Consider the following 19,425-nt stretch of genomic DNA (forward strand, 5'->3'; position numbering starts at 1 on the left):
AGAATCAGATCAAAGATCATATCGTGCATAAGATGCTGCTTAGGGGAACTTTTGTGAAGGTAAACATCAGAAGGACTTGAAGAACCTAGGCTTTGCTGCCTGTCCATAACCTCTTTTCTTTTGCTGATTTCTAACCTTCCTTTATAACTTATGAAGAGAGACTGTAGAGTGGGAAAAGTAGTCATGATAACAGTAATGATATCAACAGTGACATGTACTACAAGCTTACTGTCAGGCACTGTTCACTACAAATATTTATCCTAAGAAGTAGGTACTGTACTACTCTGATCCCCATTATAAACAAGTGGAAATTAAGGCTCAGGGAAGTAACTCATCTAACAGAAAGCTATTACACAGAAGAGTCTAGAATTGAACCCAGGTGGTTTGTCTCCAGCACTCTCATCCAGGACACTAAAGCTACCTGTCAAAATCTTCACAGACAGACTTGGTTCAAATCTCTGTTCTACCATTTGCAAGTTGTGTAATACTGAGGCAGTTATTCAGTCTCTCAGTTCAGTCTTTTCATGTATAAGGGGCTAGCAAAACTCCAGTTAGGATTAAATTAATTAATTGATATAAATGAATACATAAAAGGCACTCAATAAATGGTAGTTCCTTCCTGTTAACCCCCTTCCACCTTCTCTAGAATTTGGTAAACGATTCTAAATCTATTAAGATATCCCTCCAAAGAAAGACTGCTTTGTGTCCAGCATTCTTATCAGAAAGGGTAAGTTTGGAGCAGCTTAGAGGTAAAGAAACAGTCTGGGGCCTCCATGGTAGCTCATGCCTAAAATCCCAGGACTTTGGGAGGCCGAGATGGGTGGATCACTTGAGGTCAGGAGTTTGAGACCAGCCTTGCCAGCATGTTGAAACTCTGTCTCTACTAAAAATACAAAAATTAGCCAGGCATGGTGGCATGTGTCCATAGTCTCTGCTACCCAGGAGACTGAGGCAGGAGAACCACTTGAACCTGGGAAGTGGAGGCTGCAGTGAGCCAAGGTTGCACCACTGTACTCCAGCCTGGGCAACAGAGCAAACAAACAAAAAGAAACAGTCTGGAGTAACACATAGGGCCCTGAGGGGATAGCTGGGGCCAGAACCTAGCTCCAAATTAATGGTGGTGATGATGGCAGCACCATCAGAAGCAGCTGTGGTGGAAAGCTGGCTTGTCTGTTTTCTAAGCCCATCCCTGTGGCAAAAATGTCATCTTTCTGGCCTGAGCACTGGGATATGAACTGCTAGCATTAAGGCTATAAATACCAGTAAATTATTACAAAATAAAAGCATGCACATGGACATTACAGTAAAGCATATCAGAGATACATTAGAATCCTTCAAAGAGTTTAGAGCTTCTGGTTTCAAAAACTGCTACAACACTGCAAAGCAAATATCCACAGGCTTAGAAATAAAAATTAAGGATTATTGCATTTGATAGGAAAAAACCCACCATTCTCATATGCAATTTCAAATGAACCAATTATCAACAATACAATTTATAAAATAATTTGTCTTTGTAATTAAAGATGTTGCTATAGAAAGCATAAATAGGCACTGTGAATTATAGACAAATCATTAAGTGATTTTTGGTTTCTGGTATGATCTCTACATGTCAGGACATGCTAGAGAAAACATTAAAATGACATTGCATAGATTTGTATTTAAAATTAAATTTCAACAGGTATGAAACTAACGTGTATGAAGAGTTAAATCTTTTTAGAAAGACTGATACCCAAGAATGATCATCTCTACATAAACTAAAATTCACATTTGGAAATACTTTATTAGAAATCTATCCAAATGTTGGCACAACCTACAAAATACTCTTAGCAGCTCCAGTGTCAGTTGCATCTACAGGAAGATCCTTCTCAAAATTAAAAATTATGAAAAACATTTCACGTCAGTTAGAATGGCGATCATTAAAAAATCTGGAGACAACAGATGCTGGAGAGGATGTGGAGAAACAGGAACACTTTTACACTGTTGGTAGGAGTGTAAATTAGTTCAACCATTGTGGACAACAGTGTGGTGATTCCTCAAGGATCTAGAACTAGAAATACCATTTGACCCAGTAATCCCATTACTGGGTATATACCTAAAGAATTATAAATCATTCTATTATAAAGATACATACACACATATGTTCACTGCAGCACTGGTTACAACAGCAAAGACTTGGAACCAACCCAAATGGCCATCAAAGATAGACTGGACAAGGAAAATGTGGCACATATACACCATGAATACTATACAGCCATATAAAAGGATGAGTTCGAGTCCTATGCAGGGACATGGATCAGGCTGGAAATCATCGTTCTCAGGAAACTGACACAAGAACAGAAAACCAAACACTGCATGTTCTCACTTCTAAGTGGGTGTTGAACAATGGGAACACATGGACACAGGGAGGGGAACATCACACACTGGAGCCTGTTGGGGGGGGTGGGAGGAATAAGGGAGGCATAGCAGGGGGTGGGGGGATTGGGTAGGGATAACATTAGGAGAAACACCTAATGCAGGTGATGGGGGGATGGATGCAGCAAACCATTATGGCAGGTATATACCTATGTAACAATCCTGTATGAACTGCACATGTACCCCAGAACTTAAGTATAACTTAAAAAATTACAAAAAATTTTTGTAATCTCATTTGCTAAGAGTGACTAATGTTGCTTTTAATTATATCACTTAAAGTTTTTTTTTTTTTTTTTTTTTTTTTAGGACTGACCCTCTCATGAGAAAGAGAATTCTCCCTGGCTCCTACCCCAGACCATCAACCAAACCTGAAACTGGGGTGGGTCTAGTGCCTTTGTTTTCTTTTTCTTCTTCTTTTTTTTAATAAAGAAGAGGAAGAAAGAGAAAGAGGAAGAGGGAGAGAGGATGGGGGTATTGCTTTATTGCCCGGGCTAGAATGCAATCTAAATATGGGTATGCCTATAATTGTCCTTAATAATGGAGATATAAAAGAAAATGAGGGAAGAGAATAACAAACAAGGAGCCAACCAACATTTCATTTAAACTTCTAAGTTGATATGATGTGGTACTGATAAGAGTGTATATTTTGTATATTTAAAGTGGAGGGTTCTATAAATGTTAATTACATTTACTTGTTCCAGATCTGAGTTCAAGTCCTGGATATCATTGTTAATTTTGTCTCATTGATCTGTCTAATATTAATGTTGAAGTCTCCCACTATTATTATGTGGGAGTCTAAGTCTCTTTATAAGTCTTGTATGTCTGCATATTCCTGTATTGGGTGCGTATATATTTAGGATCTTTAGCTCTTCTTGTTGTTGCATTAATCCTTTTATCATTATATAATGTCCTTCTTTGCTTCTTTTGATCTTTGTTGCTTAATTGTAACTTCTGCTTTTTATTTATTTGTTTTAGCTCTCTGTTTGGTTGATAAATCCTTCTCCATCCCTTGTTTTGAGTCTTTGTGTATCCTTGAATGTGAGATGGGTCTGGATGCAGCATACTGATGGGTTTTAGTATTCAAATTGCCTGTCTGTCTTTGGATTGGGGAATTTAGTCAATTTAAATTTAGAATTAATAATAATATATGTGAATTTAATACTGCCATTTAATATTAGCTGGCTATTTTGCCCATTAGTTGATGTAAATTCTTCATTATATTGATGCTCTTTTTGGTTTTTTTTTTAGAAAGGCTGATACTGTTTGTTCCTTTCTATGTGTAGTGGTTCTTTCAGAAGCTCTTGTAAAGCAGGCCTGGTGGTGATGAAATCTCCGAGTGCTTGCTTATTCACAAAAAACTTTATTTTTCCTTCACTTGTGAAGCTTAGTTTGGCTGGATGTGAAATTCTGGGTTGAAAGTTCTTTTCTTTAAGGATGTTGAATATTGGTCCCCACTCTCTTCTGGCTTGTAGGGTTTCTGCCGAGAGATCTGCTGTAAGTCTGATAGGCTTCCCTTTGTGGGTAACCTGACCTTTCTCTCTGGCTGCCCTTGGTATTTTCTCCTTCATTTCAAGCCTGGTGAATCTGACGATTATGTGCCTTGGAGTTGCTCTTCTTGAGGAATATCTTTGTGGTGTTCTCTGTATTACCTGGAGTTGAATATTATCCTGCCTTACTAGGTTGGGAAAATTTTCCTGAATAATGTCCTGAAGCGTATTTTCCAGCTTGGATTCATTCTCTTCGTCACATTCAGGTACACCTATCAAGCGTAGATTAGGTCTTTTCACATAGTCACGTATTTCTCGGAGACTTTGCTCGTTCCTTTTTATCCTTTTTTCTCTAATCTTGTCTTCTTGTTTTATTTCATTGAGTTGGTCTTTGACCTCTGATATCCTTTCTTCTGCTTGATCAATTAGGCTGTTAAAACTTGTGCATACTTCACGAAGTTCTCATATTGTGTTTTTCAGCTCCATCAATTCACTTATATTCCTCTCTAAATTGTGTATTCTTGTTAACATTTTGTCAAATCTTTTTTCAAAGTTCTTAGTTTCTTTGGATTGAGTTAAAACAAGTTCTTTTAATTCACAGAAGTTTCTTATTATCCACATTTTGAAGCCTGCTTCTGTAATTGGAACACACTTGTTCTCCATCAAGCCTTGTTCCGTTGCTGATGAGGAACTGTGATCCCCTGCTGAGGGAGAGGCATTCTGATCCTGGGTATTCTCAGCCTTTTATGGCTGTTTTCTTCCCTTCGTTGTAGATTTATCCATCTGCGGTCTTTGTATTTACCATCTTTGTAATTGGGTTTCTGAGTGGACGTCCAACTTGTTGATTCTCAGAGCCGAAAATCTGAGCAACCCACTGCGCCGACTAAATCAGCGGCGTTAAGATTGATGGTGCTTTTCTGACTCTGCACCAAGAACCGACGCTCCGAGGCGCCGGCAAAACCACCTCGCCGGTCACAAGAGTCACGCTGGCGACCTGTGGGACCTGTGGGGCTCCTCCGCTGGGAATCTCCTGGTGCGTGAGCAACAAGAATTCATGTGAAGGTGTGGCGTCCTCTCGTTCTTTGCGCTTTGACTGGGAGCTACAATCCCGAGCTGCTAGTGATCAGCCGTCTTGGATCTCTCTCCTAAAGTTTTTAAAAGTATAAATTATGACGACTTAATAAATGAATTTAGACCAAGCACAGTGGCTCCTGCAGTGTTTACAGTGGTTCAAAGTGTTGTAATCCTAGCACTTGGGGAGGCCAAGGCGGGTGGATCAATTGAGGTCAAGAGTTCGAGACCAGCCTGGCCAACATGGGGAAAAACTCCATCTCTACAAAAATACAAAACCACTTTTGTGGTGGCTTGTGCCTGTAATCCCAGCTACTTGGGAGGCTGAGGCAGGAGAATTCTTGAACCTAGGAGGCGGAGGCTGTACTAAGCCAAGACTGTGCCACTGCACTTCAGCCTGGATGAAAGAGCAAAGCTCCATTAAAAAATAATAATAGTAAATAAATAAAATAAATGAATTAAGTGAGTCAGAAAAACTTAAGGTTAATCAAGTTATCACATTATTAAAGTATTATTTTGTCATATAAAATTACAATACCAAAAATATAATTTTTTGCTATCTGTAGTTTTTATCACTCATATATTACTATTACCCTTCATGCTTTATCGGTGTCCTTTTAAAGAAAAGAGCTCTGTATTCTAGCACCTTTAATTGGGCTTTTTCCTTCTTTCTGAACAAGGCGCCTCACATTTTCATTTTACACTGGTCTGGCAAGTTATGTTGCTGGCCCTGCCCTCAAATCCCAGGCAAGATTTGACTACCGTCTCAGGTATGGAAATGTCATGATATTTTCTGTGGTATGAAATTCTGTAAATTTAAATCCTTTTTAGCAGATTTTTCTTTTGCAGCTTTCATTGTCACAGAATCAAGGCAATATTTCAATACAGCTATCTGTTACAAAACAATGGTTTCTGTGTTCAATCAACACATTCTTTGTTTAAGGTATAAACCAATGACTTGAATACTGCTTTTAGGAAATTTTGCATATAAGCAGGACAGACCTACTTCATGCTCAAGGAATAAGCTGTATTTGAACTTTCCTTTGAGACACATAATAATGTTGTGGTAATATCCATCTCTTCATATATAGATCATTAAGTGTTTTCTAAAATCAGAAACAATGGAAAATCTACACTTTTCTATCTAATTTCATGCTTAAAATAGCAAGAGGGAATACTCTGAATGAGAAAATAAATTTGCTGCTTTCTCTATTAAAAAGTAGAGCCATAATCATTGGGGAACAGAAAGCATATCAGAAATAAACCTTTTAAAGGTGTAAACTGAAATCCAGAGCAACAATAAGGATTTGTGTTTAAAGACTGATTTACTAGGTACCAACATATTCAATCATTTGAAAGAGAACTGTGGGCTTCAAATTCCTTCAGAGTACTCATTAGCATAAAATATAGTAAAAAATTTTGTAACATGGAAATAATGATCCACCAAACTATAGTAAGTTAGATCTGACATGTTAGGATAAGTTATGTGATAACAAATTACCTTCAGCATTCCAATGGTTTAATACAACTCAAATATTTTTCATGCTCATCCTATACACTCAAAGTAGGTCCAGGCAGACAGTGGTTCCATCCCCTAGAATGTGGGCTTCTCAATTGTCTTGGCAGGAAAAGAGACTGAAGAACTGTGCACAGGCTTTCCACAGCCTGCAAGTGACTTACAACTTCTTCTTATATCTGAATGGCCAGAACCAGGTAAGTCTCGCCAGAAGGGAGGAGAACTGGAAACTGGCAAACACTACTAATGCCTACCCATGGAGGAATGAGTCTTGGACATAATTTGGAATAATTTTCTTATTTTATTGATGAGGAAACTGAGATCCAGAGGAGTATAAGCGAACTGAATGCAGTCATAGAGCAAGTGAGTGGCAGAACTAAGTGATTTTTAACCCAGGCCCTTTGACTTCCCAGATTAGTATGTCTTCAATCTTTCCATCAAGGTAAGAGCTGACACTAAAACAAAAGCAAAAGAAGGTTGCTGTTTTCAACTACATTTTATTTTAAAAGCATAGTACAATTACTTGTAACTGGGCTATCTTATCCTCCAACAAATTAGTCTACTCAAGTACAAATGCTTATTATCTTTATGATTATGCTGTTACAAAAATTCCACTTCTCTGTCTAGGAGAGATTCACATTCAGTCAGACTAGACTGTGGCAGAAGAATCAGAAAGTGTGTGGTAAACTCAGATTTCGGTTGTACTTCATAGCTAATTTTGTTCAATAAGTTTATTGACAGTACTTTTGCTATCAGGAAAGACCAAATGATTTGGCAATTAAAAAGTAACAAAATGCCCAAGATTATTCCAAAAAGCAAAGCTTGAGAAATGACCCAATTTAATATAAGAATTATACATGCAATAAAGCAAAGTAAAAAATGAATTCCTATGGGATTTTGCACTAAATGTCAGTAAAGAGCAGTGTATTTATCAGATGTGTTCTGTGAGCAGTGTGTTTTAGTTTGCTAAGGAGACATGTGAAAGGAGACTATAAAGTCGATTAGCTTGGCCTGATCCCGCTGGGGCTGTGTGGTAGTCAAATAATTTAAAGGGACATACAACTTATCCAGATGTATAAAGTACCATCCCTTGAAAAACCCAGATGATGTTTTATCCGTAGGTATTAACTATATTGGCCTGTCTTACCTCTGTACCGCACAGAGCCAGTATGCATGAGTTACCTAGGCACACAGGCTGAATTTAATAGCCTCATTATGGAGAAGTGATCAGCAAAAGGCTTATTTGATTTGTTCTGCCAGTCCCATCCAGGAGGCAATTTGGACAAAGCTGGAGTGGCATTAATTCTGTCTTCCTAGAGTTCTCTTTCTAGTTTCATTTGCCTCTGAACTAGCAAGATAACAAGACAAAATCCAGAGGAGAATGTAGCCTCTGCTGATTTGACTTGACTCCACATTACCAACTCAAGAAAGGCCAGTCTGACACGGTGTCCAAGAATATTAGTACGTGGCCTAGAAACAAACTGATTTCATGGTCTATCCACAGGGTGCACCTCATGAGAAACTAATGATGGTGCTGGACCTTTCCCCTCCCATTTCCTTTTTTGATTTTTTGTGATTTCAGCAGACCTTTCCTGATTTTCCTTCCATATCATCAACATCCTCTTCCTCTCTTGTTATTTAAATGAAAGAATGCCCCAGGGCTCAATCCTTTACTCTCACATCTTAAGTGATGCTATCCATTCCCGTGGGATTTAAAAACATCTATATGTTAATGACAGCTAAATATATAGCTCCAATATCAATCTTGCCGGAGGTCCAGACTCACATTTCCAACTGCTACCTGATATCTTTACTCAGAAGTGTAATGGGTATCTCAAACTATCCAAAACAGAACTCTTTTTTTTTACCCCCTCTGAATCCCATTCCTCTCTATTAACCCAGTGGCTCAGGCCAAAAACCTGCTGTTATTCTCGATTCTTACCTCTGGGCCTTTGCATATATTTCACTCTCTGTATAGCATGCTTTCTTTCACATCTTTGCTTGCTCTCTCCATTCATCAATGTCTTTGTTTAAATGTTACCTCCTCCAAGAGGCCATCCTTAGCCACTCCATCCAAAATAGCCATCACTCCACAGTCACCTTATTCCTTTATGGTTTTTATTTTCTTTATATCACTCAACACACACACACACACACACACACACACACACACACACACACACAAACTCTCTCTCTCTCTCTCTCTCTCTCCATATATATATATATATATTTCCTATTGCCCCAATGGTATGGCCTCCATAATGGTAGGGTCATTACTTTGTTTATTGCTGTATCTCCATGCAAAACATGGTAACTGGTACAAGGTAGGTGCTCAGTATTTGTTGAAAAAAAATCAATGGTCTTATGGCTTAAGGCTCAGCAACTTCTTCCATGGACAACTTTTTAAAAAATCTTTAGACAGATCATCAATTTATTTCAAACATTCTGAAAAGTATTAACCATGCATCTATTCTTCTTTTACAAAAAAAGGATACTTATTCATGTGATTTGTATAAATGGCTTTTTTCACTTAATATATTGGGACCATTTTTCCATATGAAACTTTTACGTTATCTTTAATGACTTTAGATTACTTCACCTCCTGCGTGTGCTCTGATTTATATTAATACAACCAATCCCCTGTTGAAGAGTACTTAGGTCCAAAAGTCCTTCAAGACTAAATCAACTGTCTCTTGTTTCTTCAGCCAAATACCCAGAAGGTACTTCCCACCCCAGTCCAGCATAGGTTAGCAAGGCACTGCTATCCCCATGATGTTCTGTAATATCTCTCCCTCTATTCCCAGCCCTCCTTCTCACCCCCATTGCTTCTAGAGCTTTTGCTTCACAATAGACACTGCTATATTTGCAATCTTTTTAGATATACCTTCTATCTCCTAGTTTTAACTGAAACCTGGCTCTTTTGTTTATATTCAACATGTGCTATATATTTCAGGGATAAGAGGTAGAATTGGAATCATCATTTCTTTTTGGCCATTATTCCCCAGTCTCTCATTAAACTTCTATTCCCTTCAGGATCCTGTCATCTGCTCTGTCATCCTCAACTTCTCTTCATCTATGAACTCACTTGCTCTCAGTCACTGTAGATGTTAACATCTGATTCACAACATTACCTCCGATTCAACCCTGAACATCATCCCTGCTGACGTCAGCATCCCAAGAATGACACTCAGTATTCTCACCTCTTAGATTTTTGACCTTCTCTCAATTCAAAAGACTTTATTTGCAAGCCTTTCCCATAGTCCTAGCCTAGAACTTGTCATAAATTAAAACTGCATCTCTTCTAAATTCAGTAATTCAACTATCCCAAGTAATTTCTGATGCCTACAGATTACCCTTCAAGCTTGGTTTTTCAGCCATTCCTACTATCTGTGACTGCTGGTCCCACCAGACCAGTGTAGGGGGTTGGCGGGTTGCGGGGGTCGGGGAAGGTGGTAAAAGAAAAGAAAGTTTTATCTGAGGAATGTGAGCACCTTTAAATTGAAATTTTAAAAAAGTGAATTCTCTTGTACCACAGATGATTGCTCCCTCAGACCCATTCAGGAGCTCCAGGTGACTGGAGAGTCTACAAAGGTGTCAGGGCTGTCGCCTAGGATGTGAAGCAGCCTCGTAGGGCATTCCTCACCAGAAGAACATTTTTAGGGACCCCTATCCTTTGGCTCTTCTAGATAAGTACAATATGAGGGTCTGGACCCTTATACCTATGAGCAGTCTGCTGCCACCTGGCAGTTAGAGAAAACCCAAGACACATAAGAGAGCAATTTACAACTACTGGGTGACACCTAGAGGAGCGATGCTCATAAGCAGGGCACTTTGACCCAAAACATATATACAGTCTTGGTCACTTTTGACAAGTTCCTAAATTATGAGGCATCAAGCTTCACAAAATCTGAACATTCTTTTTAGAAATGCTAGCTGTGTTTATGTATAACACTCATGTTGTAAATATCTAGGAAATTTACTAACGACCTAACCTGGGGTGGTCATAAGCTGCAATAGCTAAAATGAGATCTTTTGAAATGGTGAATTTATTTGCATGGACAATTGGAAAAAAAGCTGGGTTTAGAACCAGACAAATGGATGGGAGACGTACTTCCAATGTCATCTAGAAGCTTCTCAAAGAAGTTTTGAGAAAATCGACTCAATTCAAGAGGCAAACAAAAGGATACCTGAAGCTATTTCTGAACTAAAAAAGACTTCAGAGGCCTTCTCCCTTTCACCTCCAACTACTCTTTCTCTTTCTACCGTTTTGCCATCATATTCTCTCTTACCTTACCTCCCCTGTTCTGATTTGCTTTTCCATTTATCACCACTGCCTGAGGAAACTCTCTAGGTCTTTTCTAAAAATGTAGCTTGGTAGAGAATTCAGCATTATACTCAAAGGCCAGATGAATCTGTGCTCATTATTTTCAATGGTTTGAAAAAAACCTTTAAGCAATATTCCAGATGACTAGTGCTAGCCTTCAAGATCACCAAAATAATTCCTTTATAAATTCTATTTTCCTTAATGGCTTAAATGAGGACTTGGTTATCTTAGTTAAAAGATACCAGCTTTATTGGGTGAATATATACATATCCATGAGTTTTTAAGCTTGGGAGATCAATTTTTTTTTATTATTATTATACTTTAAGTTCTGAGGTACATGTGCAGAATGTGCAGGTTTGTTACATAGGTATACACATGCCACGGTGGTTTGCTGCACCCACTGACCTGTCATCTATACTAGGTATTTCTCCTAAAGATATCCCTCTCCAAGCCCCTCACTCCCTGACAGGCCCCAGTGTGTGATGTTCCCCTCCCTATGTCCATGTGTTCTCATTATTCAACTCCCAATTATGAGTGAGAACATGCGTTGTTTGGTTTTCTGTTCTTGTGTCAGTTTGCTGAGAATGATGGTTTCGAGCTTCATCCATGTCCCTGCAAAGGACATGAACACATCCTTTTTTATGGCTGCATAGTATTTCATGGTATATATGTGACACATTCTCTTTATGTAGTCTACCACTGATGGTCATTTGGGTTGGTTCCAAGTCTTTGTTATCATGAACAGTGCCACAATAAACATATGTGTGCACATGTCTTTATAGCAGAATGATTTATAATCCTTTGGGTATATACCCAGTAACGGGTTTGCTGGGTTAAATGGTATTTCTAGTTTTAGATCCTTGATGATTTGCCACACTGTCCTCCACAATGGTTGAACTAATTTACACTCCCACCAACAGTGTACAAGCATTCCTATTTCTCTACATCCTCTCCAGCATCTGTTGTTTCCTGACTTTTTAATGATTGCCATTCTCACTGGTGTGAGATGGTATCTCAATGTGGTTTTGATTTGCTTTTCTCTAATGACCAGTGATGATGAGCATTTTTTCATATGCTTATTAGCTGCATACATGTCTTCATTTGAGAAGTGTCTGTTCATATCCTCTGCCCACTTTTTGATGGGGTTGTTTTTTTCTTTTAAATTTGTTTAAGTTCTTTGTAGTTTGTAGCCCTTTGTCAGATGGATAGATTGCAAAAATTTTTCCCATTCTGTAGGTTGTCTGTTCACTCTGATGATAGTTTCTTTTGCTGTGCAAAAGCTCTTCAGTTTACTTAGATCCCATTTGTCTATTTTGGCTTTTGTTGCCATTGCTTTCGGTGTTTTAGTTGTGAAGTCTTTGCCCATGCCTATGTCCTGAATGATACTGCCTAGGTTTTCTTCTAGGTTTTTGTGGTTTTAGGTCTTACGTTTAAGTCTTTAATCCATCTTGAGTTAATGTTTGTAGAAGGTATAAGGAAGGGGTCCAGTTTCAATTTCAGCTTTCTGCATGACTAGCCAGTTTTCCCAACACCATTTATTGAATAGGAATTCTTTTCCCATTGCTTGTTTTTGTCCAGTTTTTCAAAGACCAAATAGTTGTACATGTGTGGTGTTATTTCTGAGGCCTCTGTTCTGTTCCATTGGTTTTGGTACCAGTACCATGCTGTTTTTGTTACTGTAGCCTGATAGTGTAGTTTGGAGTCAGGTAGCACGATGCCTCCAGCTTTTTTCTTTTTGCTTAGGATTGTCTTGGCTATGCAGGCTCTTTTTTGGTTCCTTATGATATTTAAAGTAATTTTTTTCAATTCTGTGAAGAAAGTCAATGGTTGCTTGATGGGGATTGCCTTGAATCTATAAATTACTTTGGGCAGTATGGCCATTTTCATGAGACTGATTCTTCCTATCCATGAGCATGGAATGTTTTTCCATTTGTTTGTGTCCTCTCTTATTTCCTTGAGCAATGGTTTATAGCTGCTTGGGAGATCAACTTTCTAAAACTATTCAGAAAGAAGAAAACACTAAGGCCTCAGAGATTATGAATTTGCAACTACAACAACTGACTAGTCAAATCAGGCCTGTAAGAAAAGAGACGTTCCTCTTTCTAATGATCAAAGAGGTGTTTGCTTCGATAACAAAATGCCTGGACATTTCAAAAAAGATTGTAGAAAGCTTAAATGACAGCAGGAACAAAAAGACAGGACCCCCACAAGAGGAATAGGGTTGCTCTCTGAGGATCCAAAGGGGGTTTTTTGCATTTCTGACTAATACTTTAGAAGAAACAGAAATTTTTATAAATGGAGAACAGATACATATCTGTTCTTATAGGTACATATCTGTTCCTCATAGATACTACCATAGGGCTGCTCTTTCTGTCCTCAACCCAACTACCTTAAATTGTCCTCTTCCTCAGAGTAATGATATTATACAAATGGTAGGGGTATCTACTCAATGTATAACTACATACAAACCCAAAACCTTAGAATTCCAGATAGGCTCACTCAGTGGTCTTTCCTTTCTGCTTGTTTCCTTGTCTCCCAGATGTCTCTTAGTCAGAGATTTGTTTTAATGCACACATTCCTTCTCTCAAAAGGGGGAATATATTTAAATTAGGAACAGAAGAGCAAAGAGAACAACTACAGAATGAGAATGAAACTACTGAGAAATACAGATCCAACAAATATTCTTCTAGACAAAAATTCTTCTAAACAAGGTCTAAGGAATGATCCGGATGATTTACCACAAGCTTTGTCAGACCATTTGTAGTCTCAATATTTCACTGAAATTGTTAAAATATATTCAGCCACCCCCATTAAAATGGAAGTAAACCTGATTAAACCTTTACCCAACATTAGACAATACCCTTTTAATGTCCTGCTGGACCTCATGTTCCCCCAGAGATGTAAATGTTAAAATGGCCTTGAAATGTTAACATTTAGGGAATGAGTTAAGCAGCATTCCAGCTGAAATCAGATCAAAAACCAAATTAAAATTCTTTATGCCATTACAAAATTCCTTCCCTCAATGGATATCTTTAGTTCAAGAGAGAAACATTTATAAGAATTAACTTGCATTATTTGTTTTAAATTACTTGCATGATCTTTTGGAGTGCCTATCTGTGTCCTTTCTAATGAAGGAAACCAAACTGTTCCTCTCTAAAATATGGGGGATTACTGAGCTCAAAAAAGTTGAAATTGCATGGGAACATTCTGCTGCTCCCCCCGACCTTGTTTGTCTGATGGCAGGATGGAAATTTAGAAAGAAATGGGTTTTGTTGCCTGTTTTTCACCACTTAAAGAGAGACCCCTTTATAAGGCTTATTAGCTTAGAGGCAGCCCCAGAGAATCTGGGAGCAGACTTTACTCTTCCCATAAACTTACCTTCCACATTTTCCCACCTTTGGCACTATCCCCATGGGCAGCTTTTGTTTTCTTGTTTTCCTGTGTCTTTCAGTCCTCCTTCTGGTCTCAATGTGTAGGCAGTCAGCTGAGGAGCTGAGACCCTAGATAACATGGCTGGACAGAAATGTGGGTTGTACCCCATGTGTGGCTAGTGAGACTTTCCTTTCTCTGAGCTGTCTTTGGGAGTGAATCTACTGAGGACTGCACTGTACGTCTTTGGAAATGCCTTGTGTGCCCTTGGTTAAGACATAATCTTGATTAAGTCTTATTGGTTTTGTTGAGTCTCTTGAGAGGGTACCTTTGATTTAAAAAAAAAAAAAAAAAAAAACACAAGGGTCAAAAGCCATAAATATTGGTTAGTTGTCCTGGCTGAAATCTGATAAAGAGATTTGAAAAGAATTTTTAAAAGAGCTCTATGGTCAGAAGTCAGCTTAATTAAAAGCTGATATTCAGGGTATGATTTTTTTTTTTAAAGGCCTTTCTGCATTTTCTCTTTTGGATCCTGTTTCTAAGAGGTTTTTTTTTTTTCTCTCTTTTTTTTTTTTAACTGACTGAAACCCCTTTTGAATTATGTGTTTGGTCTCTCTGTTTGCTTCCTTTCATACTGATATGATTTTAGTAAAGAAAAAAATATATAAAACTTCACTGGCCCTTTGGAAAACTTAAACTCTTTCTCTGTGCTTTGAAATGTATATGCTCTAAAACTCAGTAAGGGCTTTGGTCAGGTGAGACTTCAACCTGTTCCATCACAAATGCAGATTGAATCCAACTATCCTCTTAAATTAGTGAGTTTTAACAGTCTAATGACTAAATATTTAAAATCAAAGCTATAAAGTCTTTGTATTTTTATGTATACCTGTATACATGTTTGTTTGTATATTGTCTACTATACCAAATTGATTTATAAGTAAATGAGCATTCATAAATAAGCCCAAATACTTTTCGAGTTCATGTGACTTAGTAATCCTTGGTAAATAAAACCAATTTAAAAATTGTTAGTAGAATAAAATAGGAATGTTTTCAGAATTGTCAGTATTAAATATAATTCAGACATTTTGCCTGAGTCTACTGGTTTGACAGGTTTAGTTTGTCTCTGCTAGCTGTTTTAAGTCATAAAACTGTTGCTTCTCTTATATTTTATATATATACTTTCTTGTCTCTAAGCTTATGTCTTAAAGCTCTCTTAGAATCTGGGCTCTAGGCAGATAGTCATGGGAAGGCCTAGGGACATATGTATGACCACATCACCTAGGCCAATAGCTGCAGGGCAAAGCCAAACCAGTATGCCCTCCCTGGCTCAGCCGTGCCTCCTGGCCATGCTGGGGAGGGTCAGATATACCACATGTTATCCCTACAGATCTATTTTTTGTCTTGGGCTCTGTACCTGGTACTTAACATTAAAATTAGATCCTTCCTAGGCTTTTCACTGAAAATTAGGGTTACTAGGAGTTAATCTTGTAATATATGTAATAATAAAAAATAGAAAATTCTATATACAGAATATATAAGAAAAGCTAAGAAAGGTTAAAATAAAGACATGAGTTTTTTTTTTTTTGTAATATATAAGTTATTTAAAGGTTACTTTGTGTCAAAGTGACAAAAAAAGAATGATAAATAAAACCAAATGGATATAAAAAGTTGGAGAAAGAGAATGGGAAAATATAAAACATTAAAAAGGTTTATGAAAATCTTATCTTGTGCAGTCAGAGCTGACTGAGATTGGGTGGATCTGTTTATAAGGTTTTGTTAAAATTAATTTCAACATTAGCAATACATTGATATAAAGGTTGAATTTAGTTTTCTCTTCTGAACAAGATTTTCATATAGTATTAACAAGATATAACAAAAGGCTTTTCATTAAACTTTTTTTTTTTTAAGTTTACCTTTTGAGTAAACTTTTTCTTTTTTTTAAAAGAAGGGAAAGGGGGAGAGACAGATTCTGTTTGTCTCACGCTGTATTTATTAGGTCTTTTGACTGTTTGGAAAACTGAGTCTCTTCTCTGTCCAAGAGTAAAGGTTTTTGCTTTTTGAGTCTTCGAATTATCATTTTGGTTAAATGAATGATCATTAATTTATAATGACCTGTGATCTTACTTTTGATATAAAATGTTTTAAACCTTTGATATTTGACATACTTCCCCCCAAATCAAATTTACATTAAAATTGTGCAGGGCACATTGTTAAATAATAATGGTGTTTGGCCGGGCATGGTGGCTCAAGCCTGTAATCCCAGCATTTTGGGAGGCCGAGGCAGGTGGATCACGAGGTCAAGAGATCGAGACCATCCTGGTCAACATGGTGAAATCCCATCTCTACTAAAAATACAAAAAAATTAGCTGGGCATGGTGGCTCATGCCTGTAATCCCAGCTACTCAGGAGGCTGAGGCAGGAGAATTGCCTGAACCCAGGAGGCAGAGGTTGCGGTGAGCCGAGATCACACCACTGCGCTCCAGCCAGGGTAACAAGAGCGAAACTCTGTCTCAAAAAAAAAAAAATGGTGTTTAACTTTGAGTCATATTTATATAAATATATTTTTAACATAAACTCCAAAATTGTATGATATTCCTAAATTCTGATACATCTTGACATATGTCATCAGTCACATTTGTGATTATTATGTTAAATTGTTGACTGCCACAGAAATAATAAAATTTCCTTGTTAATTGTGTCTTTAACCATGGCTATTCTAAGTCTTTCATTGTCCAGCGACTTGTGTTTTACTATAATTCTTCCCCAAAAGTGGTTTACAGTTAGTCACAGTGCAAAATTTACTTTTTCTTCAAGGAAATTCAGGGAAAAGACACTGAGAAGTACTCTTGAATATAGATTTGTGGTAACTTTGGAAATCATACCATTGGACCAGGTAAAACCTTTCAGAACTCTAAATAAAATAAACAATAACCACAACAAACTGATGGGTTTATGAAGACTACTAACCCAACATAAGCAGCAGAATAATTAATTACATAGAAGTGAACTGATAGAAGACTGAAATAATTTTGTTACAAGCTTTCATTTGAAACACTACCGATTCTTTCTGTATTTGTTTTTTTGGAATCAAGAATGTTTTCTTTTGAGCCATTCATAGTTTAAAGCAACTGGGTAAAGTATACTTTTGTGAAAAAACTGGAAACATTTATATTTCTCTATGCTTGATTTCTCTAGAATTTGAAAATTATTCATGAGTATTCTTATTTATGGCAATATAGCTGTTTGCATAAGTCCAATAAGCATTTGTTCTCTTTTGTAACAGGACACTATTGAAAATTCTGGTTTTTTCACCAAGGCTTTGACAAATATCATATTTTCCAATGTGACCAGACTGTTTTGAGGGATTGGGGTTGCTTTCAGAAAGCCAACAGGCTTGGTAAAAGATTGGTCCAGTACCTTGTCAATGTAGTTCCCTTACAGGGTTCCTGACCTTGAGATAAGTAAAGAATGCCACTTTCTGACAGGCCAGGAATCTCAACATATTTTGGGGACCTTAAGAAGAGTTCACCTATTTTGTACACATATTATAGGAACAGTCTCATGGTGAATCCTTGGCTTTGCTTCTTTGCCTTGAGAGGTTTTTAAAAGTCTAAACTAAATTCCTTTTAAAAAAGTTCCAGTAAAGCCAACTTTAAAGAATACTATATGGCCAACCACTATTCTTTCTGCCCTTTATGCTAACAATCATACCAGGTATAATAAGACTAAAACTTATTTTGTAAATAAGTTGGTCTTACTATAACTTCTCTTTGGTAAAAAAGTGGAACTGGAGAGGGAAAAACTATATTTCAGAAGAAAATTATAACATACCTATTATTAGATTGCAGTCCTGACCACTGTTTTTGAGTTTCTATTATTTTTCTACAATTTAGACTGAATTCTGAATTATTTCCTGGCTACAATTAATTCCTGGTTCCTTCTCTAAAGAACCTGATTTAAATTTTCTTCATGATGTTTTTTAGTTGGCTCCCTAATAGAATAGATTCTTTTTCCATTTTAGCATACAGATTCTCATTTTGACTGCAACCTGGTGTGTAATCTATTTCTACTATTCAAATTATTGTTATGTATCTCTCATTGTTTTACTTTTGAGAAAACTCATGGAAGATGATTCAACAAGCTAGAGCAGCTATACAGATAAAAGATTTCACTAAGATCTTTTTGCTACTCTGTGATATCATCCCAATTTAGATTTTGGGTGCTCCTAAAAATTCCTCACTGAGACATCTCCTTCCCCCTTCACTTGGGACAAGACTAATCAGAAATGAGCCCTTCTGGCTATAAGAGACACACTGATACTAAGATTTTGACCACTGATGCTTTCAAAAACACTTTTGATCAAAAGGGCGAAATGTGGGTTGGAGGGAGAAAGAGGGAAAGACAACAATAAATTTTTTTCTGAGAAATGAGAGCTCCTTTAAATTATCAGGCCCAGAGAAGCACTAGAATGAAAGAGAAGTCATTTGTCACTGCCCCTTAGGCTAAACAATCATCTCTTAAAGGCACTTGCTATGTGGACTCTGAATTAATGGACATCAAGAAGCCATAAGTGCTATACACTGGATACCATAACAAATACCCTACACTTCAACAATGTATAGTCAATCACTATTTGATGTTATCGATGAGAATGCAAACCAATGAGAATTCCTGTCAAGCAACTTTGTATCAGCCCACTCCTTGTTCCTTTTGCCTTTAAAAATCTTTTAACTAATAATGATATAGCACTCACCAAGGCAACTTGAAGGTATGTCCTGGGCAGCTGTCCTCACTTGGCTCAAGTAAACTCTTTAAACTGTATGTTGTGCCTCAGCCTCTTCCTTTTAGGTTGACAGCATTAATTCAGAGATTGTTCTAAAAACTGGGAATAAGGTGATGAACAGGATAGCCAAAATCTCTCCTACTGGGACATACTTTCTTCCCAACACTTCATCCAACTTATCCCTTATTCAACTTAAATTTCATCGTTCAGCATTCCAGTCATTATTTTAACAATGCTCTTAAAAGTACGTTCTCTATGAAAAGATACTTCTCAAAAGAAGACAAGAAGACACACTTGTGGCTAACAATCATATGAAAAAAAGCTCAACATCACTGATCATTAAAGAAATGTAAAATCAAAACCATAATGAGATGCCATCTCATACCAGTCAGAATGGCAATTATTAAAAAGTCAAAAAATAATAGATCCTGATGAGGTTGTGGAGGAAAAGGTACGTTTTTAT

General features: G+C 37.3%; 1 protein-coding gene across 1 annotated transcript in view; it reads right to left on the reverse strand.

Moving 5' to 3' along the window:
• Positions 1-19,425, reverse strand: part of KIAA1328 (KIAA1328 ortholog) — a 369,240-nt gene that overhangs the window by 9,943 nt on the left and 339,872 nt on the right. The gene's annotated exons all lie outside the window — the stretch shown is intronic.

The sequence above is a fragment of the Saimiri boliviensis genome, chromosome 13 (assembly GCF_048565385.1).
Source record: "Saimiri boliviensis isolate mSaiBol1 chromosome 13, mSaiBol1.pri, whole genome shotgun sequence".
Classification (NCBI taxonomy): domain Eukaryota; kingdom Metazoa; phylum Chordata; class Mammalia; order Primates; family Cebidae; genus Saimiri; species Saimiri boliviensis.